Genomic DNA, 17,041 nt, shown 5'->3' with positions numbered 1-17,041 from the left:
TGTGCCTCACCACCGCAGGGTGGAGAGACCAATCCTCGTAGCGAGGCTCCCCCCTGGACAACAGATCGGCGCCGCCGTTCTGAAGGCCCGGAACATGGGAGGCTCTGATGGACCTCAGACGAGGCAAGCACCAGAGGGTCATCTCGCGCGCCAGCTGATCCAGCGTGCGCGAGCAGAGGCCACCCTGTTTGTTGAGATAATACAGGGCCGCCGTGTTGTCCGTCCTGACCAGAACATGACAACCCTGAAGAAATGGTTCGAAATGCTTGAGCGCCAAGTAGATCGCCATTAACTCCAGATAATTGATGTGGTGCTCCAACATGGCCGGGGTCCAGAGACCCCTGGCTGAACGCCCCTCGTGGGTGGCGCCCCACCCCGAGCGGCTGGCGTCCGTGGTGATCACCTTGCGTGATATCACCTCGCCCATGGAGACCCCACTCGTCAACAACGCCTGGTCCCTCCATGGGACCAGAGCGTCCATGCAGACCTGGCTGACCGTCACCTTCCTGTACCCTTGCAGGGAAGGAATCCTGAGCGCCAGTGTCCACCGCTGGAAAGGTCTCATGTGAAACCTGCCCAGACGCAGAAGTTGCACCGCTGATGCCATCAGCCCAGCTAACTTCATGCACTCCTTGTACCTGACCACCTGGTTCAGTCGGAAGGAGCTGAGACAAGTCAGAAACCTGTCCACCCTCTCCGGTGAGAGGCGGGCGGACATTGTGGCCGAGTCCAGAGATATCCCTATAAAGGAAATCTGCTGGGAGGGTGACAACATGCTTTTGCCAAAATTGACGTTGAAACCCAAGGCCTTCAGGTGTGACAACACCAGATCGGTATGGCGCACCGCTCCTGAGCAGGAGGCGGCGGAAATCATCCAATCGTCTATGTAGTTCGCGAGCCTGACTCCCTGATGCCTCAGTGGAGCAATGGCTGCCTCGGTCACTTTCACGAAAACCCGAGGGCTCAGGGAAAGACCGAAGGGGAGGACCGTGTACTCGTACAGGCGCCCCTCGAAGGCGAACCGCTGGAACTTCCTGTGTGGGGGATAAATGAGGATGTGCTGATAAGCGTCCTTCAGATCCACTGAACAGTGGAAATCCCCCTGTCTCACTGATCTCATCAGGGACTCTGACGTCAGCATCCTGAATTTGAACTTTTTCAAGTGCTTGTTCAGAGCACGTAAGTCCATTATAGGACGCAGCCCCCCCCCTTTTTTCTGTACCAGAAAATAACGGCTCCAGAAGCCTAAACGGCTCTGGTCGCGGGATAACTCCACTATAGCGCCCTTGCGCAATAGTGAGCTTATCTCCTCCCTCAAGGCATCCGCTTTCAAGCCGCGGGCTCGAGTGTAAATAACCTTGCTGGAGAGGGAGGGTATTTCCGCGAACTGTAGTCTGTAGCCCCGTGTCACTGTCCGAAACACCCACTGATTCGGATTGCAACGCTTCCATTGCTCTGCACACTGTGCTAACGTGTTGCTGAGCAACGGAGAAGCCTTGGGGTTGTACCGCTTTAGCGGGACTACTGGGCCGTGAGGGAGAGGATGGACGGGACCGAGAGGTTCCGTATCCGGGCACGTTTCCGTATCCGCTAGACGCCGGGCCGGAAGGCGCGGGGACACCGACAGAAAGAGCGTTTCCGTTTCCGGTACGCTTATTTCCGTATCCGGTGGGAGACGGACACGTGACCTCGGAGAAGCCTCGCTTGTTAATAATACAGGCGGCACATAGCGTGGAGCCCGGGGGACAGGGTTTATCGCATAAGTAACATAATCCCCGGCTCGGGGAATTGTTTTTACGTTTATAACCTGTTCTAAGGCCTTTATATGCTTCCTTACGGGAAGACGAGGCCGACCCTGGGTGTTGATATGTGCTGGCTTCTTCCCTGACGCTAAAACCAAACTCCTGTCCTGAACTAGACTCGGCATTGCAGTGCCGCTCAGTGGGGACAGAGGGGTATTGCACACTAGTGAAACCATACCATTGTGAATAGGAATTAGCTTGTCTGGAAACATTTTGCAATGAGAAATATTCTGCTTGTACCCTGTCTGCGTGACTGGAGAAAGCGATATTTTCTGAGTGGAAAGAAATTCCAGCCTGGACTTCTCTACACTGGCTAAATTCATGCAAAATGGGGTCGTCTGTACTAAAGCAGGTGGAGTCGAAAGAAACAGGCATTGTTTTATCAACACACTCTTTATTACAGGCACTGGAGGAGAGCACAGAGGAGAAGTATACATTATTTTCTTGGCATGAGAAATATTGTTCATACTGTTCAACCGTTTGCGCTTGAGAGGGGGGGTCCCCTGAATATTCAGGGGGACCCCGCCAAAGTCCAGTGTCACTTTCGCGGCGGCTTCCCACGGGCCTTGTGGGAGCTGGCCGGTATCCCGTGCCTGGGAGGGTGGCGGGATTGGGAGCGGGTCGGAGCCCAGTGCGGGGGGGTCCCGCGGAGGAGGAGGAGGGGGTCCTAGGGGGATTGTTAGGTTTCCCCTGCTTGGAGGAAGAGCGCCCTCTGTCAGCCTGACCGGGGGCCTTGCTTCGTCCCTGCCTCTTCTCCTTTCTGGGCCCCTGGGGGTCCGTCGTGGCCTCCAGGAGTTCCAAGGTGATCTTCTTATCCGCCACCTCCTGGCGGAGAAGATCGAGTCCGCTGCCCATAAGGGAGGTAGGGTGGCCAGGGAGGTCTTGCAGGACCTTCTCGGTCTCCCCTTCGGAACTGCCAGGGCATTTCACTTTCTCAAGCCACCTGGCACGTTCCGCCTGGATGCAGTAATCCATACCGTGTCCAAGCCACTCGATAGCGTGGACATTAAGGTCCATCAGCATTCGCAGCGACTTGTCGATCTCCTCCGCCGTATCTTTAGGCACCTCTCGCAACCCGCTAAAGAGGCGCCTGGTGGAGGAGAGCAGCAGCTGGGTGGCGTTCATCGTCCTGGCAGCCAAAGCGGAGGATCTGTACGAGTTCCTCACCCTGGACGACTGCTTGTCGTCATAGCCGATGGCGAAACCAGGAGGCTTTTTCCCCACAGACAGGATGAAGGGACTGCGGCCTCCAGGACCGGTCCGCTCATGAGTTGGCTTGAGGCTCCCGATAAGGGACTGGGCCATCAGTTTGTCCATGGGAGGGCACAAGGGGATTCCCGCCTTCTCTGCGTCGTGGCAGTCGACCAAGAAGGGGAGCTTGGGGGGGGTCCTTGTGCGAGGTCCAGGTCGAATGCAGGGCCTCTGCAAAACCTGGGACCAGTGGGAGCTTATCCATGCGTGGCGGGGGGGAAGGCTCCACATCCTGGCCTAGGATGGGAACTCTAGCCCGGGGTCCGAGTGGCGCGTCTCCGAGCGGCAGCTCCAGGCCGCAACGGATGGTAGCACGTTCCAGCACCGAGAGCTCGTCCATGGGGATAGAGTCTGGGTCTTGTGCCGCTGCCCCTCTCGCCCCAGCCGGCATGGAAGGGGGGAGAGAGGCAGAAGGGGCTGGGGAGGACGCGGCGGAGGTAGGAACCTCGGCGTGAGGAACCAACCCGGCCGCGCCTCCGCCCTGACCGGAGGGAAGCGTGGACTCGTCTTCTTCCGAGTACTCACCCTCCGAGTCCACCTCGGACATGTCGTAGTCCTCCGGCTCCGGTTCGTCACCGTCGCTAGCATGCCAGGAGACGGGGCTAGGTGGCCGCATAGCCCGGAGCTGGGGGACGGAGAAGGAGAGGGGAATGTCACCGACGACGAGCGGGTGGAATTCCCTAAAGGGGACGGCCAGAGTTGCAGCTGGCGGTGGAGCAACTTGGGCGGTCTTGCATGTTCTCTTCTTGGGCACGGCACCAGTCGAGCCAGTCGGAGAAACAGCAGGAGTAGTAGCAGTAGCAGGCCCGCTAGCATCGGGGCTACCGAAGCTAGCTGAGGGCGAGGCTGCTGGAGGCCTGACCACGTGGCGAGAAGCAGCGCTGTGGCGTACAGCGCTGTCCGGCACACGAGGAGAGGTGTCTGGGAGGGTTCCGGCGGAGACCGTGGTGTGAAGGCCGTAGCCTGCGGCAGCGATCTCGCAGCGGGCCTTGAGGGCTGGAAGGTCGTACTGGAGGCAGTCAGCACAGTTCATACCCGTGGCCGGGGCCGGAGGGGACAGAGAAGACAGGGCGTGTCCTACCCCCATGCAGACAATGCAGAACGGGTGGGTGTCTTCGTTGGCGATGAGTCCTTTGCAGCTGGGAAGGCCGCACTTCTTAGGGACCATGGCTAGCAGGCTGCTAACCGCGGGCCGTCGAGCCGCCATCGTGAAGCTAACGAAGCTAAGCGAAGCTAAGCTACGGCAGATAAACACGTGGCAGAGCGCTCAGAGAAGAAGGGAAGGACTCAAAGACGAGAGAAAGACAAACCACGAACTGTAGAGAGAAGATAAAAGAATAACGTACAGGAGGTATTCTATAAAGGCCAGTGGCCGACTTCCTAGCCGTCGCTTTAGGCTAACTTTACAGAATAATATAAAAGGCTGAGTTCGCGACACTCTAGTTGCAGGAGCAGAGGTGCGGAAAGAGGAAGTCATGATAGCCCATAGGGCTTATATACACTCGGGGGCGGTGCCCTCGTTTTGTGATTGACAGCCCTTCCGACAAATGACATTTCTCGTACGGGAGGATATGAGTTTTACTCTGTTGCACCGCCAGATGGCGCTGATATCCCATAGGGGGACCTTGTCTGGAGGTATGAAAATAAACTGACTGTTGCAAGATACAACAGAACAGCATATTAACATCGGATGCCCACGAGGTGTCAACGCGTCAATCTCTTTGATGTCGCTGGAGGCCCATGCCGCGTTTGACGCGTTTTACAATATTTACAGTAACAATATAAAGTCTTACTGTAACGCCGGGCCTACCCGTAGATGTTGGCCGATGACCGCGGGTTGTTTCCATTAGACGCTGAGAGCATCGCACCCCCGATTTTCTCCATTTAATCCAATGCATCACCCAGATTTTAAAGGTCTTTATCTCTGATGTATGTTTTGTGGCACAGAACAGCCTCTTTTCTTGGCAAAATGGGCAAATTCACCGTTTGTCAGCCTTCTGATTGGTCCCTGAGACTCCCTGACTGGCCAACCAGAAAAATACATTCACTTTTTGCAAGCGGGGGTGGAGTTCTGCAGTCGGAGAAAGTGGGAGCCGTCTTTCACCGGCTGTCCGCACTGCGGAGCACGACCAGGCCGCTCGCGACCATAGCGTTTGCGATCATTGTAATGAATAAGCTTCAACAGACTAGTTCACATGGACCTTATCAATGGTCTAACTTGTTACGTTTGGGTACATATATTTTAAATGGGCAGAATTACGAAAAGCCAGCCTATTATGTGAGGAGAACAGATTATAGTTCTCCTCTTCCTACCCAAGATGCAATGCGCGATTTCTATTCTCTCTCTGATCCAGAGGATTAAACTAATTAAAACATATATTTTCGGGGGAAAATGACTGTTTTGCTATGTAATTACTGTACCTTTTTCTTCCCTTTTTATTAATATCACGTAGATGTGTTTTTTTTGGTACTTTATATAGCTGTAATGAGGCTATGAAGGAAAAAAAATCCCATCCACTTCCACTATAAAAGAATCTGCAATAGTGATTCTGTCCCACTGGGATTAAACAAATTAAAACATATATTTTCGGGGAAACCCCCTGTTTTGCAATGTAACTACTGTACCTTTGTCTTCCCTTTTTATTAATATCACCTAGATGTTTTTCCTTTGGTACTTTAAATTGCAATAATGAGGCTATGAAAAAAAAAAATCCCATTCACTGCCACTATAAAAACAATCTGCCCAGGGTTAATGTCCCATCATAGTAACAGGGCAGAATGGGGCGGGATTTGCAAAAGCCTGAATTATGATCCGCTAGCTTTAGGCTACACAGGGTGATTTCTCATAACATCCTGTCCACGGTTATGTGACATGTAAACGTCATCACGCTCACATACACGCCCCCAGTGCGTGTGAAATAGAATGGTGGTGCATCTGGGCCCCTAGGTGGGGCTGTTGCATTACATTCTGGGCATCCGATGTGTTAAAAAGAACGCATACATGCAAGTGCATGCACGCACGCACGCACGCACGCACGCACGCACGCACGCACACACGCACGCACGCACACACACACACACACACACACACACACACACACCCTTTTCCTTTGCCTGTATGACATCCACTCCTCTGTCAGTGCATCAACTGACAGACACAGCCTCAGTAAATGAAGGCCGTAATGAATAAGAGCGTGCACATGTTCATTAGTTCTGCTACATTTGACCATGAAACACTCAGGTGTGTGTGTGTGTGTGTGCGTGTGTGTGTGTGTGTGTGTGTGTGTGTGTGTGTGTGTGTGTGTGTGTGTGTGTGTGTGTGTGTGTGTGTGTGTGTGTTGATTGAACCAACACAAATTAATTCCATGCACGAATACATCACATACATAACCTATATTACCAGTAAGACTCCCTAATCGGGAGATAAGCGAACATCAGGTCGCATACACAAATTTTAGAAGGCAATCGTAGGCAATCTGGAAGGAATATGGGAAATGGGACAGATCCATATTGATGACATGACTTTAGAGACACTGTGTACCGCTTTGTGTGATTTTAGGCCAAAATCTGTAGGAGCAGTGTCCAAAAATGTGTTTTGCAAAAATTGGCCTGATGGGGGCGCTAGAAGAGGGCCATGTGAGAAATGGCTGGAGGTTATGATTTGTCATCCAAGGAGTGTGTGTGCAAAGTTTGGCATTGATAGGGCCAACTGTGGCAGAGATATGACTAGGGCAAAAGTGTGACCTGACTGACTGACTGACTGACTGACTGACTGACTGACTGACAGCCGGTGGAGCTTTTCATAGAAACTGTGACCTGACGCAATCCGTAAAATGACCTCACCCCGAGGTCGCGCATGACGGAATTCGCACAGGATGGAATTCATTTGCAAGTGTGATTCGAGTTGCGATTGGTTGTTTAAGTTGGACAAAATGTGGACAAAATATTTTCCCAAATATGGATATGACTGACGTCTGACATCATAGATGTCTTATGTTATAGACCACATGAGACTCACACAAGTCCATATATGGGCATTCCAAGCTATGGGCTTAACTCAGTCGGTGCCATATTTAAAGTGGGACCTCTTATATTGCCGTTTCGCCAACAAAGGGTTAAAAAAATAGTGTGCACGCTGGTGGACATATTCGTGCACAGATCATGCACTATGCATGTGCATGCTTTTCACAGCTTTCAAACAAAAAAATCCGCTTGGAAATCCGTTCAGGCATTCAGGAGAAAACAGCCCTTATGTTTTCTTCAAATGTAAACAAACATGGCTGCCATGTTTGAAAGATGTGGTTGGTATGGGGGTTAAACATGCAATTTCACGATCGCGATCATGCCTAGTACATTGTTGGACATTTTTTTTCTTTTTGAATTTTTTTTTTTGAAAAATTATTTATTTAAAAAAGACGTCCAGAAGACGTCTGGCAGGGAGGTCCATAGTTAAAAAGACGTTTTTATTATAGAAACGTTTTTTTTGGCAGGGTATGAGATTAATATAATTAATATTAATATATGCCCCTATACACGTATAGGGGCAGGTTGGCGGCTAGTAAAGCAAATATCCGACAATTTGCAGATATCTGACTATTCATTTTATAGACTATGTGACGGGAGACGGCTCTATGGATTCGTATCGGCGAGGCGGAGGTGGTCACGGCGGTCGCGGCGGCCGTGGTGGTCCGCGGACCCCTGTTCCGGTGGTCCGCGGCGAAAAACGGCCGAAAAAAGGAATACCGCTACTGACCACTAGTTGAGCAGCTTCCACAGTACAGCTTTAACAGTTATACAATAATGCTAAATAAAAAAGGATAAAACATTTATAGACAAACAATAACATATAAGAAATCATCAAGCAGCAATAAGCTATAAGTACAGAAACACAATTGGGGAGGGTGTCAAGCATAGAACTTTTCTAGGACCACACAATGACTCTTCACCAGAGTCACACAAATCACCATGACACCTCTTAGCTGAGTCGCTGGCTTTCGTCCATTTGGCAGCATTATGTGTCATTATCCATTCAGAGATGACTCAGAGCCACAAGCCACTCGACAGAGTAGGGGATGACGAGTAGGGGATGACGTACAGTACATTTGTGTGACAGTGAAAGGCTAGGAAAAAGAAAATGCTGTAAATGTGTGTGTGTGTGTGTGTGTGTGTGTGTGTGTGTGTGTGTGTGTGTGTGTGTGTGTGTGTGTGTGTGTGTGTGTGTGTGTGTGCGTGCGTGCGTGCGTGCGTGCGTGCGTGCGTGCGTGCGTGCGTGCGTGCGTGCGTGCGTGCGTGCGTGCGCGCACGCGTGGAGCTGCCAGAGTGACCACCTGCAAACAATGTGCAGTCAAGCCAGTCATGGTTCCTTTAATCTTAAATGTCTCACTCAAGCTTTTGTCAGATTGTCTCATGCCAAGCTCTCAAGCCTTCAGTCAGCCTTGTTCTGTGACCTGACATTGACTTTTGCTTTGTTTTCTAGGCAGCAAAGGTTTCGCTATAGGCTCTGGCCTGTACCTCTGCCCGATCTTTTGAGTAAAGACTTTTCTCATTCGCCGTTTTCGCCCTTGCATACTTCTTTACCTTGCATACTTCTTTGCCATAAAAAAACATTCCAGAGATAGTCTTGTCTGCATGTCAGACCTCTCAACAGTGCCTGACACCCACATGGTCTCAGTATTTTAGCATTCTGTGCGTTCCACCATTCAGTCTGTACCCACCTGGAACACGGTGTTATCACAGCTGATTGGAAGACGGCACTGAAATAAAAAAACAGTGGACTTAGTTGACCGGTGTCCCCCAGGGTCTATACTAGGTCCTCTAGTATTTCCCTCAACATCAGTGAACACCCTTTTCATTTCATTAACCCCTGATTTGCAATAGATCACGGACCCCCATTTGATACCTTTTTTATTTTCTCCAGGTCCCCCAACTGTACACATTTGCGGGCGGTTCCATTTGTACTCCCAGTGCCACCCTTAACCTTTTGGTGTGGATTTCTGTGCGGTGGTGTGTGCAACGTGTCCAGGGGGTGTACTTGGCTGGGGGATGTACAGTACTTGTACATCAAACTGCCTCACACTACAATAAAATGAGATACGCTTCCCTATGGGCCACATGGCTTGGCAACTAAGCCTTACAACAACTACTACATATCCATGCTGGTATGAAATATACCCAAAATAAATACAGTAATTAACATAACGACATGAACCCTAGCGTCCCTATTCTGTGGGCGAACATCCAACAAAAATAGCAGATCCACAAGCTTGTATATCGGCTATTTATGGCGAAAAATGTACGTGGAAGGGGAAAAGGAAGAGAGCCTAATAGACCCCTATAGACTCTGGTCAGCTAAGTACGGTATGTAGGGTTTAAAGCTGGTTGCACACTGCTGCGTTTTTCGTTGCGAAATGCGTTTTTCAGGGCAAGGAGAGAGAGAGAGATAGAGAGAGCAAGGGACCGAGTGGTGCGCGAAACGGGTGGCAGTGTGCAAACGTGACTGACATAACGTGAGGTTGATTTTTTTATTCGCACGCTCCGAAATTCACCCCGATATTCGGCCCGAAAAACGCAGCAGTGTGCAAAGACCTTAAGAGTCTGTCAAAACGTTGGTCTTCTGTTTTGTATGGTCTGTTTATCTTCTTAAACCAGGAGCCCTAGCTATCTCTCTGAGCAAAACCAACACAATGAAGCATGGTGAAAGGTGATTGTTGATGTTTCTAAGGAGATTAAACATTTAATCAGATTGTATTTTAGCAACACCCACCAGCGGCAAACGTGATTTGATCCTCTAACATAATACCTGTGCCATGACCCTCGTTGCACTCGTGATATTGTCTGCTGGAAGAAATTAGGTCCCATCTTTCCATTGACACCCATCGCATTTTATGACATTCTTATCTTATATACAGTACAGCTAGTAGGTTCCAAGGGCCCATATACCGTACAACCTCCTTCAAGACATAAATGGCCATGTTAACTTTTAACTTCAAAATAATGAGAAATAAAGACAACAGCACTGCAGTTATGTATTATTTCCCCCATGGCGGCAGCGATATGGAACACAGTACCAGTTTCTCATCTATAGAGCCGCTCCCTGGGGGTGCGCTGGCAACATTTCTGTGTGATCTCCAAGGATACAGTTGCAGTTCTCATTTCTCTGAACATTACATTGCAATGTACCGCACATAATTCAAAATTGCCCATGCATAATACATCTGTCTTGGGGATTGCAATAAAAAAAAAGAAAAAAAAGGAAAAATGCTGTTTGATTGTGCAAGTCATGCAAGTCTTGAAGGAATACGGTGGTAAATCGCTTCGTTTGGGCTGTTTTTTGACAAACGCTGAATACTAAGTGGGACAGTGGATGTCATGTTCTTAAGAGTAACCACCAGGGGCGTCACAAGGGGGAGGGGAGGGGGTGGGGAGTGGGACTGAGTTCTAGGGCCCAAGGTTGAGGGGCCTTAATTATTTTATTCTTTAGCTATTGAAAAATAGCAGATATACAGCTTGTAGATCTGCTGTTTTTGAAAAGTCGTTAAAATGTGTGCAAATCTTTGAACATATGTATTTTTTAAGCGAACATTTGTAACTAAAATTTTGCTTCTGGGTCCATCCATGGAACGAAATCTTTTGAGATGGGGGTCCGTGGCCAAATAGTCTAAATGGGTTAACCCCCCCCCCCCCCCCCCATGAAGAACATTCATGGGGGGCCCGCAGTGAATCCTTGTACCCAGGGCCCAGGATTTAGTGCGACACCCCTGGTAACCACTTCTCCCTACAAATTGTTCACGGCCCACCCTTCTGACCATTTGGCTGCCATGTTAACAGACGGCTGGGTCATTGTGGGCATTTTTCAGAGCATGTTTATTTTGAATGATCAATCAGTTGATTGATCATTCCGGCTTGGATCAATGACCCGTTTCTACTCATCACAATGAAAAATATTTTTTTAAGTTTTTAAAGATTTTATTTTTTTATTTTTTATATATATATTATGTGAGCTCCAGTTCACAGGTTGAGAATCCCTGCTCTACACCACATCTCTTTGCCAAAAATAATTGTGAGCTTATAGATCGGTAGATCTCCCTTATTTGGAAACTAAAAGAGCGTGTCCCATATTGAACCGATAAGTTGTCTCCGATAAATCTAACCGATAAGTTGATTGTCTCTGAACATGGACCACCTTTTTTTCTGTCTACACCAGGGGTCTTCAACAAGGGGGGTCCGGGACCCCAAGGGGGTCCTAATAGTTACTACAGGGGGTCCGCCAAATCTTTCTGTGATTGGATCTTTTTTTTTTCTTTTTTTTTTTACACTTGAACTTTATACCTATTCTGAAGGGAAGATTATCCAAAAATAGCAGATCTGTCTATGTTCGACAAAGAGGTTCGGTGTAGAGGTAATAAAGAGCAGACCAAGTACAAGTTTTGAGGTTTTAAGTGGTTAACTGTCTGAAAATACACATGAATCCAACTCAGTGCTGCACATTGATAGTGTGTCTATCTATGAAATCTATGAAAAAGATTGATCTGCAACACAATTTTGAACAACTATGTATAGTATGGGGATATCTTAAAAAGTCCTGGAATAAATTCCTTACCAAAAAAGATCTTCACCAATGTGTTTGTAAAGGTGTCTAGTAACACATCTCACAAAGTCTGAAATTCAGTTTCCCTAGGAGAATCCTTTACAGCTGTTGAAAGTTGGGGTCCCATTAACTTACCTATACAGGAAAGAAACACACCAAAATATGCTTTAAGTAGCATGTGAGGGCTCAAACTAGGGGTTTTTCATGATTCTGAATCCATTGCAAGCTTTTGTTCTGCACGAAAAACATTCCTTGGGGTAAAGGCGGCTCCCACAAAACTGTGAAAAGTGATGACTCATCACTAAACCATAGTTCTGTGGGGCCGTTTTTTAGCCCAAGGAATTTTTTTCGTGCAAAACAAATGCTGGTAATGGATTCAGAATCACAAAAAAAACCCTAGTTTGACCCCTCACATGCTACTTAAAGCATATTTATTTTGCTGTGTATATAGTTAATTTAATGGGACCCCAACTTTCAGCAGCTGTCAAGGATTCTCCAAGGGAAACTGAATTTCAGTCTTTGTGAGATGTGTTACTAGACACCTTTACAAACACATTGGTGAAGACGTTTTTTGGTAAGGAATTTATTCCAGGATTTGACACTATTTCTGAAGATATCTCCTGACTAGTAGCTTGAATTCCAGGTACCTGAAACAGTGATGTTACATTAGACATGAACTCTGACAGAAACACTCACTGATTCACACTCATTTGCCAACCTTTGTTCATTTCCGCCACTACACAAAGAAATTGAAATGTTACATTTTACATCCTGCAAGAAAACAACAACAATAACACACCACCATTTCCTTGGTAATCATATTTGACATTCAGACAACTACATATTCAGATTGTAATGTTCCCCCTTTTAAAAACACATTTCCTGACACAACGCTATTAACATTTCACTTTGCTTCGCTGAGTGTGAAACTGCCACCTGCTTTGAAGATGAAGGAAAACAAAGCTAAACAGAGAAGCAGTTTTTTTTCCAGGCATCTACTGCATCTTCTAGCCTATCACCAGTAACATGGACATTAACAAAGTGCATTTACTTGAGTACGTAAAGCATGTTGATTATCTTGAGCTTGAGTATTTGTATATTCAAATACTCCAACTGTACTTTCACGCCACTGCATTTCAAAGACACATATTGTACCTTTGACTTCACTGTGACATCAGACAATGCCTCACATGCACTTATGCTTCTCTCGTGCCCCTTTGGGCTACAGTATAAAGGGAAACCCAGCAGGCCTGTGAAGACACGTATCAGAGAACACAAAAGTGCTATTTGGAGAGATTATGAGATTAGAATCGCCCGTTGCCAGACATTCCCACGAAGCCAGTCATCCTGTCTTAACCCATTTAGGCCTAGAATTATTGAATGCTTTAACCAGTGAAAAATTGCAGATATACAAGCTCACAGCGCGGCACCGAGTGCCGCGCTGCGAGCTTGTAGATCTGCTATTTTTGAAAAAGTTGTGAAAATGTGTGCAAATCTTTGAATATAATATGTATTTTCAAAGCGAACGGTTGTAACTCAATTTTTGCTTCTGGGTGGTCCCTGGAACTAAATATTTTGAGATGGGGGTCCGTGGCCAAATACATATCATTTTGGGGGTCCTTGACATAAAAATGTTTGAGAACCACTGACATAGTATTCTCTCAAGAACAGACTGACTGAGCTCCAGTTAAGTGAAAAGGACATTTTCTTTGACGATGGCTGGCCAGATTGCTGACTCAGAAACATTGTTTTTTCAAAAAATCTTAGAAGGATTCAAAAGACACTTATAGAATTGGGTCAAAATTTTAATTTTCACAATTTTTCAAAAATAGCAGATCTACAAGCTCGCAGCGCTGTGAGCTTGTATGTCTGCTATTTTTCAATAGTTAAAGCATAAAATAATGATACACAATAATGTGTACCCGTTCTGAATGGAATTAACACTTTCCTTTTGTGTCATTGAACAGATAACTACAACGCGTAGAGGGGGTCAGGGGTGTCGTACCAAATTCTGGGCCCTGGGTACAAGGCTTCACAACGTTATTTTGTGCTTTAACTATTGAAAAATAGCAGATCTACAAGCTCGCAGCGCAGCACTCGATTTGAAAAATCGTGAAAATGTGTGCAAGTCATTGATGTTTCTACGTCAGGGGTGCTCAAACTTTTTCATGTGAAGGACCCCCAAAATTTGACCACGGACCTCCATCTCAAGATATTTAGTTCCAGGGAACCCCCAGAAGCAAAATTTGAGTTACAAATGTTTGCTTAAAAAGATTAAAAAGATTTGCACACATTTTCACGACTTAAAAAATAGCAGATATACAAGCTCGCAGCGTGGCACTATAGGTGCCGCGCTGTGAGCTTGTATATCTGCTATTTTTCAATAGCTAAATTATAAAATAATTAAGGCCCCCTCCACCTTGGGCCCTGGTAGCTCAGTCTAGAACACATGCATATTATGTTAATATTGTGAAAAATATCCCCAAAATGCAAATTAGAGCATGATTTATGATTTATGGCTATAAAACCTTACAAAAACATTATACATTTTTTAACATGACATTTTCCTGTGATTAGGACTCCTACAACACCATCTGATTTATTTATTTATTTTTTGGCCAGTAGAAATTAATTCGGGTCTTGCAGGGTTAAAGCTGAATGCAGATGGATGGATTTATTTTTCGTTTACCCACTGAGCCAGGAATACACTGAATCTTACCAACGATCAACCAGGTTAAATGTGATATGCCAGAATACAGAACATTTAAGAGATAGATAGGGTTTCTCTGGAGTCACAGAGAGATCAGTGTGAGATACATCCAATAATAGTAAGTATCTCCCCAGGACAGACACCGCTGGGAACCTCCAGATACAGAACGATGACTGTCAGTTCCCATTTGCTGTGAAGAGAATGCAAAATGTCCACAACAAGCACATATCGTCACTGTTGAGCAGAAAGAAACCTTGTATCTCCAAGTTTCAAATTTCATTTTTTTTTTCGCAAAGTAAAGCCCTGCTTCATCATACAAGGCCGTCGCACAAAGGTAGTGAAAACGGCAGATCTACAAGCACACAATGCCTCGAGGTGCGAGGCGTTGTGTGCTTGTAGATCGGCTGTTTTCACTAGCTTAAATCATTTTTTAAAATGATAAATGCAAAACGAACGGTTTTGGACATACAAGGTTTTCACCCGATAACGACGATATTGTAGTTTATCAGTCACACATGCTACTGAAAAACACAGAGTTTATCAGTCACGCACGTCACCCATACACCCTTTGTTGTTGAAGAGAAGATCATGCACTTTAATCCCTTGACTCCATCGCATTCACTTTACATTACTATACACACTACAGAGTTATCCATGCAAAAATCGCATGTATGTGCGTGGGTGAGAGAGAGAGAGAGAGAGAGAGAGAGAGAGAGAGAGAGCAGAAGTCATTGTCTTTGAGATAAAGCTATATCAGTGAGATAACATAACTAAACACTCAGAAATACTCTCTCGCTCTCCCTCTCTGACTCTCTCTCTCTCTCTCTCTCACACACACACACACACACACACACACACACACACACACACACACACACACACACACACACACACACACACACACACACACACACTTGAACTTCCGATTATGATCCAAGGTGATTCTGAAAGAAGACCATTTTCTCCACTGATTGGTTTCGATTGCTAGATTTCGATATTTTGCTCTCATGTTGACCTTCACTTCCCTCGGAGGAGGGTGTCTCTTTTTGTGCCCAGGCAGGGAATTAAAATGAACAGATACTGATAATACAAGGCAATGTGTGAAATTGCGTAACATATCGACATATCTGTAAGCCAATGCCAGTTCAGTGAATTAATGAATACATAACAGGCAATATTTTGTCGCGTTCTCACTTGTTATTCTGCGTCTACATGGAAACGCATCAGCATTGAAAATGCTGTAATGTGCATGCCTAGGTGGTGGTGACTCACAGATATAGACAAGTGATTCTGGGTACTTCCATGTTTACATTCACCATGGTAACTTGGCTGCACGTAGTCTGCACGCGAGCCATGACATCACACTTTTTTGACGTTTACTCCGTTTTTTCCTGTTCACATGGAGACGTGAGGAGGAGCGTCTTCAAAGATTTCCACTCTGGAAGGTGGTTTCACTTCGTAGTGTTTTCAACCCATGAAAAAACGCTGTATCTCGCATATCTGACATTATTGTTTGCCGTTTTCTCTAGAAAACAGTGTCGTGTGAACAGCGCCTGAGCCTGGTATTCAGCACAGTGATTGTGAGAGACACCGGTGCATTTTTCCCACTGATAAATTGCTTGCGGCTGTCATAATTTGTGTTACTTTTACATCTAATTAGGCTGCTCACCTCCTTTCTGGCACAAAATAAAATGCCACATCACCCCAAGTTTTGCTCCACTTAATTGTCTCCTGATAGGGTCCCTATCAACATTAGACTTGATTTTAAGGTTCTGTTATTTGTTTTTAACGGTTAACCGTGTTTCACACTGACAGTGGAGTCAGCTGTGCAAGGCGGCTGCCTGCTTATCAGTAGCAGTTATGGGTTCGGTGTCTTGCTCAAGGACACTTTAGCCAGGAGCTTCTTGTCTATATTACCAATCTGTTTTTATGTGTTCATCTCTACAGTGTGTGGCTTCATAACAGTGCTGTGTGCCAATGAAATGAGATGGTTTTCAAGTGAAGTGTTATCTTATCTACCGTCCATAACCCCTTTCCAATCTTCTCCATTATAATGTGCAATATTTGTCTACTTTTCTCTCTCTTTTTTTTTTCTTTTCTTTTACGACCGTAGGAGAAGTGTGCTGCACAAGGCTGGAGATGCAGAGATTACTGCACATAATCATAAGAGTAAACTGAAGCAATAAGCCACAAGAGGCATGTGGTTACCTGGTAAGTAAATATTTAAAAAATATATATTAAAAAAGAATATAATATATATATATATATATATATATATATATATATATATATATATATATATATATATATATGTGTGTGTCTTTTGTCACTGATGTTTTGTGTGTGGCTGTAGCAGGGGTAAAAGCCCAAAACAAATTTCCCTTGTGGACAAATAAAGTTTATCTTGACCTTGACCTGTAGTGTGTAGTAGGGCATTCACCGAATATTCGATTATTCGAATACCAAATCACTAATCGAATACTGTACATCAAAGTCAAATATTCGCCGAAATTAAATGTAATATTATTTTTATTTCTTTTTATTTTTTTCTAAGCCTTGACAATAATGTCTACAGCAGACATGCAGCTGTGAGCTCTGGTGTTAGTATTTCTCCTAATCCATTCATGTTTGATTGTTGTCAAATCCTACCACACTGTAGCGGCTTGTGATCGATGTGCCGACATATACACA

This window comes from Nannobrachium achirus (assembly GCF_963921795.1).
Source record: "Nannobrachium achirus genome assembly, chromosome: 23".
NCBI classification, from domain to species: Eukaryota; Metazoa; Chordata; class Actinopteri; order Myctophiformes; family Myctophidae; genus Nannobrachium; species Nannobrachium achirus.
This window is presented reverse-complemented; position numbering follows the sequence as displayed.